The 22,507-nt window shown below is 38.2% G+C and overlaps 1 pseudogene; it reads left to right on the top strand.

Annotated features, from left to right (window-relative positions):
* The first annotated feature begins 3,677 nt into the window (after positions 1–3,677).
* LOC143639086 (protein-L-isoaspartate O-methyltransferase domain-containing protein 1 pseudogene) lies at positions 3,678–4,946 on the top strand (annotated as a pseudogene).
* Positions 4,947–22,507: the final 17,561 nt, after the last annotated feature.

Genomic DNA, 22,507 nt, shown 5'->3' with positions numbered 1-22,507 from the left:
TGCATTAGTTGAGATGAATATCTCTTCCATTTTTATGTGAGGGTCTAGAGAGCATCTTTCCTAATGTACCCTTGGGATATCAGTTTGTTGTGTAGGGTTGTGATTGATTCCAAGTGGAATTCATAGTGTAGTTTCCTTGTGACTTCTTTAGCTGAGATTAGTGAGTCTTGGCCTAAGGGACCCACTTTTTCTGTTGGTGTTACAGGTGTGGAGTACCTTTGTCAGTTCAGGCAAGTGTGTTGTAGATAGTGGAGCATATGTGATATACTCTCTGTGGTTACTTCTCCAGTCTTGGCAGCAATGTGCAATCTGAAAAGGTATGGAAGTAACCTATACTGAAGTTACTAGTTGGTGTGGTGTTGATACTACTGGTTATGAGTTCTGCTCCCTTATATATTGAATTTTGAACATTAGAGAAACATGCAGAGGAAGCATTTAAAGCAGGGTTTATTTTAAAAGACTTCTCTGCAGAGGGAGAAGAGGGATAGTTGGTATCCAAGAAGCAGGTGTTCTGCCCTTTTTCACACGTCCTAGGCTTCTTTTGTTCTCCTGCCCTCTTCCCATTATCATACTCCTTCCTGCTTACAAGACTAGGCATTTGGCTAGGCTTAGGAAATGCTCAGCTGGATGGCCAAAAGATGGGGAACAGGTGGGCTGAAGGGGGAAGGGCAGGATGGAACAACCAAGGACACATTAATTAACAACCTTATAGCTCCCCTGAAGAGAGAGGCAATTCCTGGGATAAATTACCTTAGCAACAGATTACAGCTGGGACCTGTTCTTAATAATGGTGGAGGAAGGGCTCTGAAGGAATTAACTTGTCACTCTCTCAGGGACAGTCCCCAACTTCCTGGACTAACTCAAAATTGGCCTCCTAGATCTGACCTGACTAGATTTACCTACCTATACTGTCTGCCTGTCTAATTCTGGCTTTAGTGTCCACAAGAGTTGAACTATTTTTCACTGTTATCGCTAAGGTGGGGTGTTGTCCAGGAGTGGGACTTCAGGCCTTCTGTAGCCCTAGTCCCTGATCATAAACTGGGGGCTTTTGTTTCCCCTATTCTTTAAGTTGAAGTGTGTACTAAGGACTAGGTTATGGATGGAATAAACAGTAGTTCCTCTCAACTGGGCTAAAGGGTATAATTCGGTGGCAAAGCACCCACCCAACGTGTTAAAGGTATTGGACTCAATCCCTACCCTTCTCAGAATAAAGAAATCAAACAGGGATAATAACAATAACAACAACAACATAAAAAAAATAACCAATTAAAATTATCACAATATCACCAATGACAGTAGAAAATGGCAATATATAAAAAGTTATAAAAGTAAAAATTATAAAAAGTATAAGAGGAGGAAAGCAAAAAGGGAAAAAAGAAAGAAGAAAAATATTTTTTAAAATTGAAAAATGAGAAAGAGGAAAAGAGAAAAATATTTTAAAGAATAAAAAATGTAAAGCAGGCTCAAAATAAGAAAAACAAATAACAAGATACAAAAAAACAGTCACAAATTTCTTCTAACTGAGGCATTTGGATTACATGTTTCTTTCTGGGTCTTCTCATGTTGGAATATGTCAGCTCTGGGGGATTGGTTGTTGATGATAGCAAAAAAACAGTTGTTTTTCCTCTTAGCTCCCACAGAATGCATTGGGGGTGGTATGCAGGCTGTACTCTGCCCCACATTTCTCTCTGAATTGGTTAGTGGCAATATTGACGGGGCTATATTCACACCTGAGGCTTTTTGGAGATGTACCCAGGGGTGTGGTGAAAGTTGGAGCCACCACAAACACTACGTTTTTTTCCCCAGACTGTTTTCTTATTTTGAGACAGGGTCTAGTTGCTTAGGGTTTCTTTAAATTGCTGAGACTGGCTTTAAATTTACAATCCTCCTGCCTAAATCTCCCAAATCACTGGGATTACAGGCATGCGCCACCAAATGCCATCAAACTTGGTTTACAAGCCCTTCTTGTTGTTTAAAGTTAAGTAGTTTGTAGAGACCAGGAGGGTACACACTCCTCCAGAGGCCCAAAGTCTGTATATCCTGTATACCCAGGATGGGGCAAATGTCCAAATTATGAAGTATCCTAACAATGTCTCTGAAAGTGGCGGAAGCTATCAAATCACTGAGTTTTGCACTAGAAGTGGTATTACAGCAACCCAGCAATTTACCAGCCTAGGTCTTGGTGTTTTCAGACCTGACTGCCACCACAACAAAATAAAACAAAACAAACAAACACTCATGCTTGGTCTTGCTATTTTTCACAGAGAGTGGGACCAGCTACCAGCTAAGGTTGAAAATTGCTTTATACTTTTCTCTGAGTTACCTTTCTCCTTCTCTGTGCTCTTTTAGATTTCCCATCATTTTATTAATTCCAGAGTTCTTCCTCTTTTTCTCTCCTGTGAATACAGCTTCTCCTTTGTTGCCCTCTGGCTTTTCTCACTTACAGTGTTGCACGAAGAGAACTTCCATTACATAATCTTTTTTTTTTTTTTTTTTTTTGGTGCTGGGGATTGAACCCAGGGCCTTGTGCATACAAGGCAAGCACTCTACCAACTGAGCTATATCCCTAGCCCCATAATCTTATTCCTTTCTCATGAAACCTTTTCTAACTTTCAAATTTTGAACAATGTGAAAGCTTTAGTTTTTCTTTTTGCAGGAATGCATTCTTCCACTGAGCTTCACTCCCAACTAACATTACCTATTTTAAGAGAGTGACCATTAAAAATAACCTTGGGATATTAGGATAAAAGGGAGTATCATTTTGGAATTGTATTTAGCTCTATATAAGAGAAAATTCAAATAACAATGGCTTTAAATAAGAGAGAACCTTGTTGAACAGACTGCAGTTGGGGTCTCTCTGAACTACCTCATGCTGAACCTGAAGGCTGAAGGGCTGCCCCCCAACCTGGGAGATGCCAAGCAAGCTGATAATGGAGATTTTCTGCTGGGTGGGCCTATCCTTCCTAACTAAATCTGTATATATATATTTCCTGCCTTTTGTCTCACTTTGCTACCTCTTCTCTTTTAAAAGACTTCTCAGGCTTAGAGATTCCAAGATGGAATGTTTGAAAAAAAGTTTCTTCTATCTTCCCTCAAAGCTGGCTTTGATTAGACCTTTTTTTCTATCAAATTGAATCTGAGGATCTATGAAACAGCAAACGATATAGTCTAGCTTCTTTTGTTTAGCAACAGTGCCACCTGGTAACACTTTTCTTCTTTCATCATAACAAGGAGCTCCAAGATAGGCAACTTACTTAGCATTCCAGCTAACTTAGATCTCTGTTTTTGTTTTTTTGTTTCTGTTTTTCTTTTATGGTGGGGGCATGAGATGGCTGCAGATGCTCTAGTAATTCCTTCCACATTTGGAGGAGACAAAAGAAACAAAATACAAAGGCAAAATTAAATGTGTCTTCTGAGTTTATTTTCCTCCTCCAAACACAGCTAGCACACAAATGCATACCTACATACAAAAACTCTCTCCTAGGGCTTTCGGCGCATGCCCAACTCTCTGGCGGTACTGGAGGCCGGACAGTCCAGCGGCCTCAGGCGCAGGTCCGGCCCCGCCCCTCCCCCCGGCGGTGGCGGCGGTGTTGTTGTGGTGGTGGCTGCGGCCGGTGGCCTCGGAGCTTGCAGAGTCCTAGTGTCTGGCTCCCGCGCCGTTGTGGCGGGCCGGATCGACCGCCGCGCCACAGGATCAGTTTATTTTTGGAAATCAAGTACAGTATTAAAAAGAAAACAAACCACACTACATTATTGGAAACCATTTCTACTGATCTCATTACATTTTTAGATTTATGATTTGATTTGAATATTATCATGGGAGGAGCTGTGAGTGCTGGGGAAGATAATGATGACTTAATTGATAACCTTAAAGAAACTCAGTATATCCGTACTGAAAGAGTGGAGCAAGCCTTCAGAGCAATTGATCGTGGAGATTACTATTTGGAAGGCTACAGAGACAATGCTTACAAAGACAGCCTGGAAGCATGGAAACATACACTTATCAGCACCTTGCATTTATTCTGAAGTTATGGAAGCATTGAAACTTCAACCAGGATTATCTTTTCTTAACCTGGGAAGTGGAACCGGATATTTAAGTACAATGGTGGGCTTAATTTTAGGTCCTTTTGGAATAAATCATGAGATTGAGCTTTATTCAGATGTGGTGGAATATGCCAAGGAAAAACTAGAGAGCTTCATCAAAAATAGTGATAGCTTTGATAAATTTGAGTTCTGTGAACCTGCATTTGTGGTTGGTAATTGCCTCCAGATAGCATCTGACAGTCATCAGTATGATCGAATTTATTGTGGAGCTGGAGTTCAGAAAGACCATGAAAATATTACTAAAAGTTGGAGGCATACTAGTTATGCCTATAGAGGATCAGTTAACACAGATTATGCGAACTGGACAAAATACTTGGGAAAGTAAAAATATTCTTGCTGTTTCATTTGCTCCACTTGTACAACCAAGTAAGAATGATAATGGCAAACCAGATTCTGTGGGACTCCCTCCTTGTGCTGTCAGGAATCTACAGGACTTGGCTCATATTTACATTCGGTGCACACTTAGAAATTTCATAAATGATGAGATGCAGGCCAAGGGGATTCCTCAAAGGGCTCCACCTAAGAGGAAAAGAAATCGAGTTAAACAGAGAATCAACACTTATGTGTTTGTGGGTAATCAGCTCATTCCTCAGCCTTTAGACAGTGAGGAGGATGAAAAAATGGAAGAAGATAACAAAGAAGAGGATGAGAAAGACCATAATGAAGCCAAGAAGCCAGAGGAGCCACCACAGAATTTACTGAGGGAAAAAATCATGAAGCTGCCCCTCCCTGAGTCTTTGAAAGCTTACTTGACATATTTTAGAGACAAATAACTTATATCAAAAAGAATGCCTACTGATGATTCCTTTAGTCTTGAAAATGTAGTGTTTATTAGGAGTTAAAAGAAAAAGAATTATTTGTTTCATCAGAGTGAATCATAGTGGAAAAAAATATAACTTGTTTCTCTTAGTAACAAAGATGTTGTATTCAGTGATGAAAAAGAAACTCTTTTATAAAATCTATTTTTCTTTAAATCTTGGGAAAATGCTGTTTTAATGACTTCAAAGAGGAATGCAGCAATAGTCAAGACTTTATGTAATATAAGTCCTTTTCTGATTTACAGATTTGTAGAGGTGAGGGTTAGATTTAATTTTATATAAGTAATTGTTAAGCATATATAATCTGATTTGAATTGCAGTTGTTTGCATTTCCTCTATGAAAACTTTCTTATCTAATAAGGAAATCAAATGCTTTGTAGACCTATTTACCTTACTTTTGTTGCAATCACTGTTGCTGAGTTGCTGTAGATATGTTCCGGGCAATATATGAGTGCAATAATAATACAAGATATTGAGTAATTTAGCTTTAAAAAACCCACAAATTTCATGAAATTTTACAGCCCTGCAGCTTTTACTTTTGAATTTATTGCCAAAAGACATGGGGAAAATACCTGCTTCTCTTATAGAGATTTTTAAGAGCATAGCAAGTGAATATTAAAGTAGAAAGTATATACTTAATACAACTCAATTTGTATGGACCCTTTACATTTTCAGTATTTAAAAATAAGGAGGTTATCTTAACTCAGAATTTTCAAAGGTAGTATATTTAGGATTGTTTTTCTGTAGTTCACTGTACAAAGTATTTGGTTTTTTTTAAAAAAAAATCTATCATCCTCTCTGACTATAATAGCGTAGAGAAAAGAGTGAATAAATAAGCACGAGTGATCACCACTTTCTCAGATAGCTCCGAATAGCAGGGCCAGAGCAGATGTGGTCAGCTGATGCACTTTAGCAAATGGGACTTCTAGCCTATCTGTATATTTAACTTTACAAGATAGGGATAAACTTGCCTACATTTGCTTTGGATCTTTCTAGTGTAAGAAATATTCACAGAACTTGTATGTAGACACATTTGTGTTAATAATCTGGTTCAGAATCATAGTGTAATCTTTGGGACCTACACCATGTGCATTCAACTTTTTTCCCATATTTTTCTGTTTCTTTGGTAAAATTATATATTCACTTTTGCTTAATGTTGCATACTTAAGCTACATAGTGTATCAGTGACAAAACAGGTAATTAATGCCGTTATTAGGATTTTTTTTTCCTCTTAAGGCTTGGAGACACTCATTCCTTGTTAAAATGTACAATGTAATATATTTACTACTTAGTGTTAACATGGATCATGTATTTTTTAAAGGGAAAAATTTGAAATTACTATTTATTACCACCAGCATCATATTAAAACAGTTGCTCAGATTTTCTTATGGAAACTCAAATCATTGTATAGTGAAAGACTGTTATCTCTTTACTAAGATTCAAATATTGTTTCAAAAACCTCAGCTCTAGTAATTCCACATATCTAAAACACTTGTTTGGGGTGGGTACCCAACTCAGTGGTGGACCCCTTGACTAGCATGTGTGAAGCCCTGGGTTCTGTGCTCAGAACCACAAAAACAATAACAAGCAATTGTTTGAAATGATCTAGACACGAAATTGCCCCCAATCATTTTAGTAATGTGAAAGAAAATTTCTTGGAAGGTATTTGTTTTATACTCATGGCTGGGAAATGGAATAGGGGACTCTAAATTTTTTCTTAGATAATTATTAAACTTTTATTAAGAAATTCCCCATCTCATTTCTAAGAAAAAAAATCAGTTTTATGCTTTTGTTATCTGTTACAAATATTCATTTAATTCTTGAGTTGTTTCAGAAGTTTAATCATGCATTCCTGGTACCCACATATTTTTATCTAGAAAACCTAGGAAGAGTTTTCATCTTGTCTAATTCTCCACTCCCACTTTTTAAAAAATTGTTGTTATTTGAGCTGGTGCCAGATGCATAAAAATACACATTTTTTTGGTTGATGCTCTTACCCATTTGGTAAAATTTTTGTTAAGGATATATTTGAAGATGGACATTTCATATTGTCTTTCATTCTGTTGACCTTAGCAAAATATATAGTAGATTTTCATGATCACTACTTATTTTTTTTGTCATTGAACTGTATCTTTTGTGTTGTTAAAAGCATTTATTTTACAGGTATGACTTTTATCGTTGACTTTAAATGAAGATGTAGAAATTAAATATGAAAATTAAAAAAAAAACCACAAAAACTTTAAGAGCTTTCCACAAAGCCCTAGTACATAATTTTGTTTACATTTCCTTGATTAGTACTCTGTTACATGACCATACTTAACTGCAAGGGAAGATACAGAAATATTTTTTTTAATTTGAGTACATTTCTACCCTCAATAAATTGAAGTTCTGTTAATAAGGAAGAAGGGGATACTGGATGTTGGGCAAACAAAATTAGCAATCTCCACCACAGATGAGAGCCACTTTAAACTGATAAAATGTTTCTACCAATTGTATAATAGATATCATACTTAAGAGTAAAACACAAGGGGCTGGGGATGTGGCTCAAGCGGTAGCGCGCTCACCTGGCGTGCGTGCGGCCCGGGTTCGATCCTCAGCACCACATACAAACAAAGATGTTGTGTTTGCCGAAAACTAAAAAATAAATATTAAAAAAAGAGTAAAATATAAGACTCATTTCTTTCAAAGTCAGGAAGGAAATACAAAGGTTCATTATTCTTCAACACTTTCTATCATCACCACTATTATTCAGTGCCCTTCAAAAGGTTTTAGCCAGTACAATAAGGTAAGAGAGACAGAGAGAGAGGGACAGACAAATAGAGATGGAGAGACACACAGACATAGAGAGGAAACTAAGAATTGGAATACAATAAAAATTATTCATAAACAATGTTTGTCTATGATAAAAACTCAAAATAATCTAAAGAAAAAATTATAGTAATTAAAAATTTATCAATGTGGCTGCTCACATTATCAATATGTACAAGTCCATTGCATTTCTATATATCAGAAATAAACAGTTTGAAAGTATAATTTTTTTGAAAAGTTATCACTACAATGATAATGGATATTAACCAGGTACCAAAGATTTACATGACCTTTATGGTGAAAAGTATAACTTTATTGAAAGACTTTTAAGAAGACCAAATCATGACCAGTTATATTACTCTTATTGGTAGATTCAAAATCATAAAAATGTTAATTCCTCCCAACCTAGTTTATACACTCAGTATAATCCAAATCCAAGTACATATTCCAATAAAATAGGTTTTTTAAAGAAACTCTACAAGATTAACCTAAATTTTGTCACATATTAAATATGAAAGAATAACCAAGATAATTTTTAAAAAGAATAAAGAAACTTATCAGATATCAAAGCATGTAATAAGTCTATAGTGATAAAAAGAGTATAGTATTTGTAAAAATGAAAAGAAAAAGAAAAACACATAAATGAAACAGAATAGAACCTAGAATCCAGAAACTGACCCATATATATGTAGGTATTTAGTACAAGATAAAGTGGCATTTCAAATGAGTGAAAAATGAATTGAAAAACCAGCCTCTACCTCAGAACAAAGCCTGTCCAAGGAAGGGGTCATGACCCTTGTCCTTGGAAAGACCCACAGAGCACTCCTAGGCATATATTCACCCTGCTGAGTTGTTTATCTACAAATAACAGGAAAGATCTGCAACACCAGGTGTCCCTGACTCAGTCAGGCTAGGTGGGGACCCATAGCAACCCCCTAGCAGCCACCAATCAACATGAGACAGGGAAAATACTGGGATGCAAGATGACCCTCCCAGTAGTTTATGGTGGTTGATAACATTTTGGGAAACCATATAGTTCAGCACGTAAACCCCTCGTGGCTTAAACCAATCAGTTCAAAGGAATCCCCCGCTTGTACTAGCCAATCACCCTTACCCAACTTGTTCACACCAGTGAACGTGCTAATCATGTTTTAGAGTTATTTTATGATTTTCCAGTGGTGTGTGATGATTTGGTAAGAGATGCTATGATATATGTGGGGTCCCTGCCTTCCCCAAAGAGTGTATAAAACTGCTGCAAACCCTGGGCTAGGGGCCTCTCAGCATCACTAGTTGCTGTGTGCGCGTGGAGGACTGAGCTAGCTCGCAATAAACACCTCTTTGCTGCTTACATCGATTGTGGGCCCTGGTGGTCTTTTGGGGGTCCTGAATTCGAGCATAACAGAATAAATCAGTCAACCAATATTTTTGGACAATTGGCTACTGATTTAGGAAAAATAATCCTTATTTTCTATGCCACACTTTTCAAAAAAATATGTTATATTTATATTAAAGATATAACCACCACAAACAAAATTATTAAAATGATTAGAAAAAAGTACAGGTTCATATGCTTATGGATATGGAGAATGAACTGTTTTAAAGAGACACAGAAAACTACAATCTTAAAGAAAATGTTGGTAAATATTACCACATTGAAGCAAGCTATTATTGCATGGGAAAATATTAATAAATAATGTCAAAAGGTAAGTCAAATTCTAGGAGAAAATATGCAAAACATAATAGACAAAACATTCACACCTAAAATGCATCAATAAACCATACAAATCAATAAAAAGAGACTATTCAATAGAAAAATTGACAAAGAATATGACAAGATTATTCACAGACAAGTACTTATAGTGGCCTATAAAATAAATTATAAAATTGCAGATTATTATTAAATATCATTAGTATAATCAAGGAAATGCAAATTAAAAAAGAGAAAATATTTTTACCAGCAGTTTGGTAAAAATATTAATAATATAAAGTGTTCAGTAACATTTTGGAAAATGGATACACAATTGGAATGAGGGAATATTGTTATGGCTAATATGTGGGGGAAAGAAGGAATATTTTCCATGATTCAGAAAAAAGCAGATACCACCTAAAATGCACTTTTTAAATTATTTTCTCATTCAGCCTGACTCTACCTCTTTAGAATCAAGGTAATTATATCTCTCATCTTGTCACCGGAAAGACTTATTCTGATATTAGTCTTCAGGAAGATCAGTCTGTGCATAACTTGGTGCTAGAGGAGAGAATTTCTCACTAAACAATGGAGAGAGCTTAAACCAAGAAAATAAGTAGAGCCAAGAACCCTGTGAAAACCACTGCCCAAATAGATCTACATTTGAGGGGCAGAGATAGATTTCAGGAACTGGGGTATCTATTATTGCCAAGCAATGTACTAGGCATTGGAGTTTACATTAGTGAACAATTAAACTAGGTCCTTGACTGTATATCAAGGAAATATATGTCAGGTGGTGGTAATTATCATGAAGAAACAAGGTAAGAAGATAAAGTGATACAAGGGACAGGTGGTGGTAGGTCTTTTAGAAAATGTTTAGGGAAATGATTTGGGAACCATAAATAAGTTTGGTGCTTGGAGAACAGCCAGAAGACCAGTGAGGATGAAGGGAAGTGACAGAGAGATTAGAAGATAAAGGAGAAAAGGTAGGCAGAAACCAGATCAAGAAGGTGATGAGAAGAAGCCTTGCTCTAGTGGAACACAATAAAGAAAAAAGAATCAATACTTCAAACAGTGACTAGAAGTCAGGTTTTCTGACTTCTATCTAGGTCAGTGCTCAGTCATTCAACTCCATCATCAAAACCATAACTTCCAGGAGCTAGTGATGTGGCTCAAGCAGTAGCGTGCTTGCCTGGTATGCATGTGACCCAGGTTCAATCCTCAGCACCACATACAAACTAAGATGTTGTGTTCACTGAAAACTAATAAATAAATAACTATTAAAATTATCTCTCTCTTTAAAAAAAAAACTACAGCTTTCATTTATTGCACTCTTAGTATGTGGCAGGCAATTAAATTACTTGCAATTACCCTATAAAGTAAGCTGTTAATATCCCCATTTTCAAAGTTTGTTTACTAAAGCTCAGAGAGGTTAAGTTAATTGCCTGCCTAAAGTTACAGAGCTAATAAATAGTGAATTTGGTAGTACAACCTAGATCTTCTGAACTACAAATCTGTTCTCTTTCTATTATACCAATTATTTTTTAATATTTTCATAAAAGCATAACAAATTTTCATACAAAGATTTCATGTGAAAGACCAATAAACATAAAAATGAACAAAAAACAGAACTCCCTTGGTTGAAGCAGAGGTGAAGGACCTAGAATCTGCATATGAGATACTTTAAAAATATTTTTTATTAATTATTGATGGACCTCTATTTATTTGCTTGTTTATATGTGGTGCTAAGAATCAAACCCAGTGCCTCACACATGTCAGGCAAGTGCTCTATCACTGAACCACATAATCCCAGCCCATAATAGATGTTTTTTTTTTAATAACAGCTGACAATAATCTGTGGCTGAAATTGAGCTAACAGTTAACATGTATTCAGTAATTAAATAATCCTCACAACAACCCTATGAGGTTGAACAGTTATTATCCCCATTTTAAAAATATTTTGTTGTAGATGGACATAATATCTTTATTTTATTTATTTTTATGTGGTGTCGAGGATGGAACCCAGTGCCTCACATGTGCTAGGCAAGCCCTCTGCCATTGAGCTACAACCTCAGCCTATCCCCATTATTTTCAAAGGAGAAAACTAGGGCTCAAAAAGTTAAGTTGCTTGCTTTAAGTCATAAACTAGCAAGCATTTGAAGCTGGGATTCAACCCCAGGCAGCCTGGTCCATAACCTGTAACATTAACCATGTTACCTTCAAATAAATGTACCTGCAAGAGACCTGTAGGGCTCTCCTAAGCACAATTGCTATAATAGACTACACCCTTTTGGGGGGGAGCATGTTGGGGATTGAACTCAGGGGAACTCAACCACTTAGCCATATCCCCAACTCTATTTTGTATTTTATTTACAGACAGGGTCTCACTGAATTGCTTAGCACCTCACCATTGCTAAGACTGGCTTTGAACTTGAAATACTCCTGTCTCAGCCTCCCAAGCGGTTGGGATTACAGGCATGTGCCACTGCGCCTAGCTGGACTGCACTCTTCCCATAAAGGCCATCTCCTCCCCATGGCACACTTGCCCAAATTTAATTCTAGTCTCCATGCATATGCTTAAGCTACTACCTGGATGGTCCTATCCACTCAAGTTATTTAAATTGTCCTCATCCTTCATGTTATGCTCAAGTTTTACTTCCTTTAGAAAGTTTTCCCTGAAATTTGAGTTCTCAGTTGTTTCTGACTCCTCTGAACACCCTGCATGTGGTGTGTGAACAGCATAATAAGTTTTCAAATTATCATCCAAAGTAGTATTTTGTGAAGTATATTCCAGAAACATCTAGTTTTCTATAGGGATACCTCATGGACTGTCAGGAGTGAAGGGAGGCCAGGAAGATGGGGTTCTAGGTTCCCTCACCTGATTACTTGTGCTGATAAAAAGCAGTTCCTCTTTTCATGTATGGTTTGTTCCTTGTTCATGTATGGCTTCCACATAACATCTTACATAAATGAAGGGTATACTAATAGCAACAAGTGTGAAAAGCTAATGCTCTGTTTCAAGATGTGTTTGAATCATAAGAAATTGTCATTTTTGAGGGGCTGGGGTTGTAGCTCAGTGGTAGAGTGCTTGCCTAGCATGTGTGAGGCACTGGGTTCAATTCTCAGCACCATGTAAAAATAAATAAATAAAATAAAGGTATTGTGTCCATCTAAACTAAGAAAACATTTTAAAAATTGTAATTTTTATGGGTTAATAGCAGTTAAATACCAACAATTTTATATGGTTCACACTATTACATGTTTTTCTCCTATTCCTGATCTCACATGCATTGTTCATTACAGTTTGGAAGACAGTCACAGAAACTCAATCTCTATTATGGCAATGGGACCCCATCTCATGTAGGTGTACATTTGGCAACTAGAGATCAATAGACAAAGCTGGGATGAGATGGGACAAATATATCACAAAAAATTATGGTTGGGGCCATTGAACATCCTGTAGTCTCTGAACGCATTTTAGTTGTTATTATTATGCTTGAAATAGGGACCCCCAAAAGACCACCAGAGACCAAGATCAATGTAAGCAGCAAAGAGGTGTTTATTGTGAGCTAGCTCCGTCCTCCACCGCACAAAGCAACTGGTGACGCTGAGAGGCCCCGAACCCAGTGTTTGCAGCAGTTTCATACACTCTTTGGAGAAGGCAGAGACCCCCACATACATCATAGCATCTCTTAGCCAATCACCACACACCACAGGAAAATCATAAAACAACTCTAAAACTTGAGTAGCACGTTCACTGACTGGAACAAGTTGGGTAGGGGTGATTGGTTAGTACCAGAGGGGGATTCGTTTGAACTGATGGTTTTAAGCCACAAGGGGAGTATGTGCTGCACTACATGGTTTCCCAACTATCAATCACCATAAACTACTAGGGGGTCATCTGGCATCCCAGATATTTTCCCTGTCTCATGCCAATTGGTGGTTGCTATGGGTCCTCACCTAGCCTGACTGAGTCAGGGACACCTGGTGCAGATCTCTCCTGTTATTTGTAGATAAACAACTCAGCAGGGTGGGTATGTGCCTAGGAGTGCTCTGTGGGTCTTTCCAAGGACAAGGGTCACACCCCCTTCCTTGGACAGGCTTTGCTCTGAGGTAGAGGCTGGTTTCTCATTATGTGGGTCTTAAGCTCTTTGTAAGGCATGATTACCCCAGAAATTACTCTGAGAAGGGTGTCCCATATAAATGCAAAGCCATTGAAATGGGAAGATGCTGCATATTTCTTGAAAGTGATGTTTGAACATTTTGTCCCAAAGGCATATTTTGCTGGCTACATGAAAAAAAAAAAAAAAAAGAATGATCTTGTCAGCAGTTTTGGGAGATGGTTCCATTTTTTTGTTAGATTTGCATAAGAAATCAGTATTTGAGCAAGTTAGAATGGCCTTTGCAAAGGAATATTTACAGAAATAGTATCCTTTTTTCCCTTATGACAATGGCTAGCACAGTGCCATTGCCTCAGCCAGTACTTGGCAACTGCTAAGGAGAATATTCACTGCCAAAGGCCTGTATACTTCTTTGTCAATATAAGCAGAAGAGTTCTAATAAGTCCCTCCACATCCTGAAAGGGTTGTAAGCTATGCTGCTTCCAGGCCAGCAGAGGGAGGACAAGTATAATGCACATTTTCCCAGAGGGAGGTGATAGGAAAAGGCATAAGAAGCCCTAGTAAAAGACGATTGCTTAACAATTTCCAAATCAGTTTACCCAAAATTTTGTTAAGGGATTTCACAAGATCGCATGTGGTGGGCAGAATATTTGTATGACTAATTCTATTTAACTCATGAAGAATGAAGCTTAGGAAGTAAAGAGACTGAGCCATTTTTCTTATAGGCTTCTGAGGTTGCCCCAAATCAGCAGGAGAAGACAGGGTAGCTATATGAAGAAATTGGAACGAACTTGTCAGCTGGGTCTCTGTAGAAAAATGGCAGAATACTGTATGGGACCTAGAATTAGCAGGGTTCAAGAATGACCCTACCCTCTCAGGGAAGGTTGAAGTATAGAGAAAAATACTTTTGACTGTGAGTCAGGCAGATCTGACTAATACTATATGGGTGCTATGACCTAACAATGTGATCTCAGTCATGTGGTCACAAACTGTCTCTCTGAACCTCTTTGCCTCATGTCAAAAATGGAGGCAATGGTATTAATTTTGTATAATTCTTTAGAGGTGAAAAAGATAATGTATGTGGAGTACTTGGCGGAGTAGGTGTTCAACAAATCAGCAGGGTGAGATTTTTAACAAAGTTTTAGTGCATTGTAGTTGTACATTGTAATGGAGTTCATTTTGACATATTCATAAATGCATATAGCATAGTTTTTTCCATTTCTTTTTTTTTTTTAGTTTTTTCCATTTCAATTCCCTTTCTATTCCCTCCCCTCCCTTTCTTCCTCTCTCTGATCCCCTTCCTCTATTCTACTTGGCTTTCATCTATTTATTTTAATTGGTGCATTATAATTATATATAAAATTGGAATGCATTGTGATATATTTACACATGCACATACCATAATTTGCTCAACTTTATTCCCCAGTTCTTCCTTTTTGTCTCCCTTCCTCTCACATCCTGGGTCCCCCTGCAGATTGGGCTTTTTCAATGTATCTGTTTATACAGAAACCTCAGTTCATCAGGCCCTTGATGGCCAGGGAGGTGAAAGGGCTTGCTATAGCTTGTAATCCCTAAGTCTGGACTCTTTCTGCTATCTTGAGAGAGGTAGATACATTAAAGAGGTACTGTTTCTGCCTACTGCTCTCTTTACTTGCTGAAAGGAACACACAGAAAGAAAATGATGTAAATACTGACTGGCAACACCATATATTAAGCAAATACAGGTCCCCCTGATGAGAGTTGAAAGGAAAATACAGACGGGATATAGAGTATAAATCTGGGTTAGTGGGATTCATAACATAAATATCTTTTAAAAAATATGTTTGTAGATGAATAGCATGGCTTTACTTGTTTATTTTTTTATGTGGTGCTAAGGATCGAACCCAGTGCCTCACACATGCTAGGGAAATGTCTTTGTGTGTGTGTGTGTGTGTGTGTGTGTGTGTATGTGTGTGTGTATGTGTGTGTGTGTGTGTGTGTGTGTGTGTGTGTGTGAGAGAGAGAGAGAGAGAGAGAGAGAGAGAGAGAGAGAGAGAGAATTTCAATTTAAAGTACAAATTCAGCCAGTTGGTAGGAATGAGTGAAGTGGAAGTTGAGAGAATCATTACAGAGTAGAGGGAAGAAAACTTTCAGTTTTCTGGTAAGACATCTCTATATTATGTTCATATTTTGAATAGGTAATAAATACCAATAACAAATTTTAAGTTACAAAAACCTACACAGTGAAGAGAAATTTTCGCTCCCTTTTGCTATTTTTGAGCCACCAAATTCATGTTCCTGGAGGCAATTATTTTTATGAGCTTCTTGAATCTACACACAGATGGTGGCATGCTTGTACATGCTGTTCTGCATCTTAGTTTTTAAATTTAAATTATTCTGGATCAGCACATCTAATACTGTCAATGGCTGCATATAGTGTTGTATCATTTAGATTTAACAATTTATTTAACAAGTTCCCAATAGACATGTAGATTGTTTACAAACAACATTGCAATTAATATCCACATTTTATACACATGCAAGTTTATTTCTAAGATAAATTCCAAGTGGAATTGCTGAGTTATGCACATTTAAAATTTTGATAAATACTCAGTGATCATCATAGAGGATGTTGTCAACATTCATAATGTGTCAGAATGCCTGTTTCTTTACATCCTGCTATGCAGTACTTTTTATTTATGTCAATGTGACAGGTGAAAAATGTAATAGCTCATTTTGATTTTGCTTTCCTCTTACCATGAGTGAAGTTATAAGCGGCCTTCCCATATTTAAAAGCCACTTGTATTTCTTTTTTATTAACTTCTCTATCATATATTTTGCCAATTTTATCACTGAGGTTTTCATCTTATTTATATTGACTCATAGGAGCTTCTTAAATAATAAAGAAATCAGTATTTTGGGATTAGAATTACAAATGTTTATTGTTCCATTTTTTTTTTGTAACTTTGCTGTATTTCATGTGAGCAAAAATTTTTATTCCCACCACAAATTTCATTTATTAGAATAGTTCTACAATACATGTTTTCAATAAAATAAACCACAATTCATGAAGGGACAGAAAAAAGTAATACAGAGATTTAAGAAAACTTGTCTTCATTCATTTTTACCTTCTGTTGCCAAGCAGAAAATCTGACTTTAATGTAGTCAAATTTAACACTCTTTTTCCTGTGTATTTTGAGTGATGTGTCATTGTTAGAAAGATTTTTAATAATGTATCTAAGATTTTCTTTTATAATACCTAATTTTGCACTTAAATCATTGATCCATATGGAAATTATTTTGATGTAAGATATGCAGTAGAGATACAGTTTTATTTTTTGAATTTTTCAATATTTATTTTTTAGTTCTCAGCGGACACAACATCTTTATTTTATTTTTATGTGGTGAAGAGGATTGAACCTAGCACCCCGCGCATGCCAGGCAAGTGTGCTACCACTTGAGCCACATCCCCAGCCCAAGTTTTATTTTTTATGGATAGTTACTCAGTTATCCCAATATCATTTCTTGATTATTCCATTTTCCCCCAATAACTTGAAATACCACTTTTATCATATACTAAATTCCCATATGTATTTGGATTGACTTATGAACTTATGAACTTTCTTTTTTTTTTTTTTTTTTTTTGATCTATCAGGTCTGCATGAGTCCAGTCTCTGTTACTTCTGCCTGTATAAGTCTGAGCAGGCTATAATTTCTCTTAATTTAATTTTCTCATCTGTTCATGTACCTCAAAAGGGTTGTATAGATTGCAAAATATAGTTTAAATGAAGTTGTAGTATAAACTTCAAACACTAGTCATTTGAATGTATTATTATACATGTTGAATATCTGAAGGAAAAATTGATATAGTTCTGCTTAGGGCAATAGGTGGAAGAACAGACAGTTTTAATTTCCCAGCAAAGATCAAAATAAGCACTTCCGGCCCTTAAAGAAAGATCCACTTGGGTGCTGACAAAATTAAGAAAAACTCAGATCAATTATCATTAAGGTAGTACAGTGTTAAGATACTCAACAGGCATTAATATTTAAAACGAGCTGATAAGGATTAAGGGGTGTGTGCGCAGCGCACTTGCACTTGGGGTGGAGTTTGTATAAAGGCAAGAGCCCAGAAGTAATTATAGTGGAGTCAGGAAGGAATCTGAAGAGACAGACGAGGGAGTCTGAAGGGAGAGAGCCTCAGATGTTAAGACAAAGAAGAGAGGAGCAGAATTGGGGGACCCTGAAGAAATAGGCAGGGATTTTTTTTTTTTTTTTTTTTTTGCACATGAAGCAAATCTTTTAATGCATTTTAACACTTTTGGCTTAAAACTTCAGTTATTGTTCCAGGTGAAATTCTGAAACTTCAGCCATAAGTCCTTATGTTCTTGGTGTTAACACTTGAACTCGCTCTGTGAGCAGAAGTAACTTGTCCCAGCAAGTCCCCAGGCAAGGGGAGATGGGTGATGGCACTCCACAGGCACACAGGCCAAGACAGGCCACGTCCTTCTTGGCCTCTCTGGATCTCAAAGGGGCTGCAGAAACTGGCTGGTTGTCCTGGCCAGTGATGAGTGGGTTCAGTCACCTTCCTTCCCAAGGTCCTGCATCTCCTTACGGGCGCTCAGCTTCGGGAGGTTGCGCAAACTCCCTGGCCCTGAGATGGGCTGCGGGGCTGTGCAGGTTGCGGCACTGCGCCCGCGTCAGGAACGCCCAGGCATCCCGGCCACACGCCACAGCCATCTGGCCGCCCCGCCGCCTGCCGCAGAGGGCAGGGATTTTTGTTACTGTGTATTTTACTGCTAATGAACACCCAAATCATATAACATTTGAAATTCCATCTACTGAAATTCCTCATTTTGTAGATTTTTGACAGTAAATTTCAATAAGCAATACAGATCTCATGTTAAAATATTTGCACCTCTGGTATCAACAGTTGCATCCCTAGAAATTCTCACATAAACCCATACACAACCCACTAGCCTGCACTGATAGGAAAATAATAGCAAAACAGTCAGGAAAGGGAGGGAGGAGGGAGGGAAGGCAGTGGGCAGAAACCCAGCCTCTGAGTTTCCGGCTAGAGGCAGCAGGTGGCTGCAGGGGTGGGGGTGAATCCCAGCAGAGAGCAAGATGAATATCTTAGGCCTCTCAGGAAGGAGCCACCTGAGACTTGCCCTGAGCTTTAACAAGAAAAACACAAGCTATAGCTAGTGTGGCAGGGCAGTGTTGAGACCAAACGCACGTGTCTGGGAAGGATAATACACCATCGGGAGGCCTCAGTGGTCAGGCATGGGGCTGCTACTTGGAGCCAGTGTCCTGTTGCTGGCTATGCTCAGAAGTGCTAAGTCTCAAGGAGAGTTCTGTCACCGCTGGATGGACAGCACAGGCCTATTGCATGGAGGCTTCCTATGCCCGGAGGGATATGATAAACCCACTGCTATCTTCTGCTGTGGAACCTGTTCTCTACGCTATTGCTGTGCTACCCTTACGGCTCGACTGGATCAGGGACAGTGTCCAGAGGACATTACCTGGGACCCCAAAGAGGCTATGCTCCCACCTCCAGAAGGTAATCTCAGGGCCAAGGGGTGGTAGGGGGAATTGAAACTGGTGGGGAATGAGATGTTCCCTTTCTGCTGGGTTCACATATCTGTATCAGAGCAATTCAAGGTATATAACATGGTGGATTGAGAATCAAATGATCTGTATTGGAATCTTGAGAAAAATGGAGTCTACCACATCCTAATTGCATGACTTTAGGTCAAGTCTTTGCTTCTAGAACCTGCTTCCTCATGAACTTGATGTTTTCATCAGTTTGGGAGGAAAATATAAGGGATCAGATAATTCCTATGAAATACAAGAAACCTTTTATACCTGAGTGAAGTGGGCTTCAGGGTGGTCATGAATCCAGCAATACAACCTTGGCCTACATGGGGAAATCAGACTCTAGAATCGTTTGCTTCATAATTTGCTTTCAAATTTCAATGGTTGTCAGGAAAAGCTTTAGAAAACTTCCACAGTTCATACTCACCTGCCCTATTTGGGAAGGCTTAGACTCCCTGGTTAGGGGAAAGAGTTATTTATGAAATTCCCCTCGGTCACTATGGCACCTTACTGATTGGTCTCAGATAGGTGGGACAGATAATATGTCTCATTTGTTTATTCAATGAATACTTATTTAGTATCTACACTGTGTCAGCCAGCAGAGACCTAATGTTGAAAAATTTTGCCCTTGTCTCTTTTCCCCTCAAGAATCTGTCAGGGAAGGGAGGGTTGTGAGAATTATAACAGGAACAAGACATGGGAGAAAAGGGTTGCCTGACACTTCTGCCTTTAAAACAATTTTTAGGATAACATTTCTTGATTGGATGACACTGTGGAGCTCCTGAACCTACCCTGGGGTCCCCTCCCTGCTGTGCACACTCCTGTTTGTCTTGCCAGCTCCAAAATAGCTTGGAAATCTTAAGATGAATGCAAAGCATTTTTTTTCCAGTCCTGAACCCCACGGCTGCCTTGGAAGCTCAGCATTTTGGGGGGCCTAGAATGGCCTTAATCAGGAAAATTAACTATACAGGGAAGCACCACGGGGCTCAGTGTTAGATTTCTTCCAACCCATAATGTCCTCTGTTTACTGGTTTCACCGTACAAGATCTTAGGGCTTATAGCAACCAAGAATATTAAAGTTCAGAAGGCCCAGGAGTAACTGGACCACAACCAACTGTGTCCTTTTATAAAACAAGTCTAGGGCTGGGGATGTGGCTCAAGCGGTAGCGCGCTCACCTGGCATGAGCCTCGCCTGGGGTTCGATCCTCAGCACCACAAAGATGTTGTGTCCGCCGAGAACTAAAAAATAAATATTAAAATTCTCTCTTTCTCTCCCTCTCTCTCTATTTAAAAAAAAAATAAAACAAGTCTAAAACCCTGCCTTGCTGGATGGGTGAGGATTGAAGGAGACAATAGGCATTATGCCTAGTGCATTCATATTTTAAAAATATGATAATGCCTCTTTTCTCTACTTGTGTCCCTGAGAGCTCAGGCATGTGGGCTACGGAGACCTAGAGATCCTTCCCAAGTTCAAACCTCAACTTTGAGCCTCATCCCTGGAGAACTCATTACCTGTTACAGGAAATGATACCCCCAAATCTTAGTTGCTACACAATTTCTTAGAACAAAGTGAGCTATAAGTTAATCTATAAGACTACCACACATACCTCCACATAGTGGTTTTACATAAATATCTCTGAGTGTCAGAAGTTCCATACTCTAAAACGAAATAAGCCCTTGTCCCTTCCAGATACTCAGTAAGTTTCAGAATTTTGATCTCACTCTATTTATTACAACCCCCATTTTTCTAGACCAGAGTCCTCATTTGCTAAGTATGTTCCTTGTCTTGGCAGTCCATTCCAGCCACTTCTTGATTTTCATTGCTTTTCTCAAGACCTCCAACTGTCCAATTACATATCTCTTGAACATGTTATTTGAAGGTTCAGTCAGCACAATTTTTATGCAATAAAATAACCATTTATTTTCATTTTATTTAAAGGAAAAGATCAAAATCTAGATAGATTGAGAAAAACAATGTAATGAAAAATTGGGTTATTATATTTAGATGACCTGAAATTTTGCTCTGTCCTTCATGGAAAACTTGCTCTCCTTTTTCTCTCTTTGTCACTATTCTTAGAAAAGAAAACCTCATCTCAAGTATTCCAAAGATGGAGGGGGAAATCCCCTACCTTTGCATAGCACTTGAAAGTTTACAAATGTTTCACATGCCTTAGCTCCTTCCATTTAGACAAAGCTATGAAGTAGATGTTATCTAAATTTTATTAACAAAGCATCTGCAACCTAGAGATTTTAATTGGTTTGTCTATGTCCACATCATTTATTAGTAGTTTAGCCAATAAGTAAGCCCCAGGTCTTGTAGCTGCTAATTTCAAACATTCTTTCCACTTAACATATTGTCTTTCAAAGGAGGTACTACTGCCTTTTGTTATGTGATATCCTTCCTAAGAAAGGCTGTGCACAGTGTTTTCTCTTTAGGGAAGCAATACAAATTCCTTCAGTAGATGACACCTCTTTTTGCATCTTTGCCTGGATGATAACTGGTAAGTCATAATTTACTGGTCCATAAATATCATTTGGAATACTTTTTCCTAAACATACTTATTACCTCATGCCTATCTATGCCAAAATTCATTTCTCTTGACTCACAAGGCCTTCTGTGGACTTGACTTCTTTCCTGGAGAAATTTGGCACAAGCTCTGGAAGAAAGGTGTTTGCATTAGAACATGCTCTGGGTATTGGCAAAGTTATGTCTTCCCTCTCCTGTACAGGTGGCAATAGTCCCAGAAACTTGTAACTACCAATTTTTTCTTTCTTCTCTTCATCCTAGGATCCATCTACCTGCCCTTAGTCATTGTGAGTGGCACCTTTGTCACTTTCATCCTATTGGGAATCCTCGCTGGTGTTGCTTGCTTCCGTTGCCTTCGGTCTCAGAGAAGAGATGAACTTTGCACTGCACCTCAAAACCCTGAAGTTACTGTGCTGAGCTCTACTCCCACTCACAGAAGAAACGTCTCAGGAAGCCCACTGCTCCGCCCCAAACCTGATGCTGGTCCAGCCCTGCCTTTCACCACCCAGGAATACCCAGAGAGTACCATCCGTACCATCCCCAAGGCAGTCACAAGGCCTTTTCACTGGCCCCTGCTTGAGTCTTCCCAGATACCGTCTCTAACTACAAGTACAGCTATTGTTCTACCACCTTCTCCCCTACTGAGTGGCACAATTTCTTATGGACCAGCCTCTGGTCCACATCCCACAGGCACTACTTGAGAACCCCTTGCTGTATTCAGAGGCTCATTGTTTATAGAATGATCAAGCAAATCCAAAACAAATCTCAAATCAGTCCTGGACCTTGAAGTTGATTTTCTGTTTTCTAAAAACTTGGCTTGCCTTTCAGATGGACAAGTGTCTTCTGTCTGTTTTTTTAAATAGAATCA

This window comes from Callospermophilus lateralis, chromosome X, assembly GCF_048772815.1.
Source record: "Callospermophilus lateralis isolate mCalLat2 chromosome X, mCalLat2.hap1, whole genome shotgun sequence".
In the NCBI taxonomy this organism is placed as follows: Eukaryota; Metazoa; Chordata; class Mammalia; order Rodentia; family Sciuridae; genus Callospermophilus; species Callospermophilus lateralis.
This window is presented reverse-complemented; position numbering and strand designations above follow the sequence as displayed.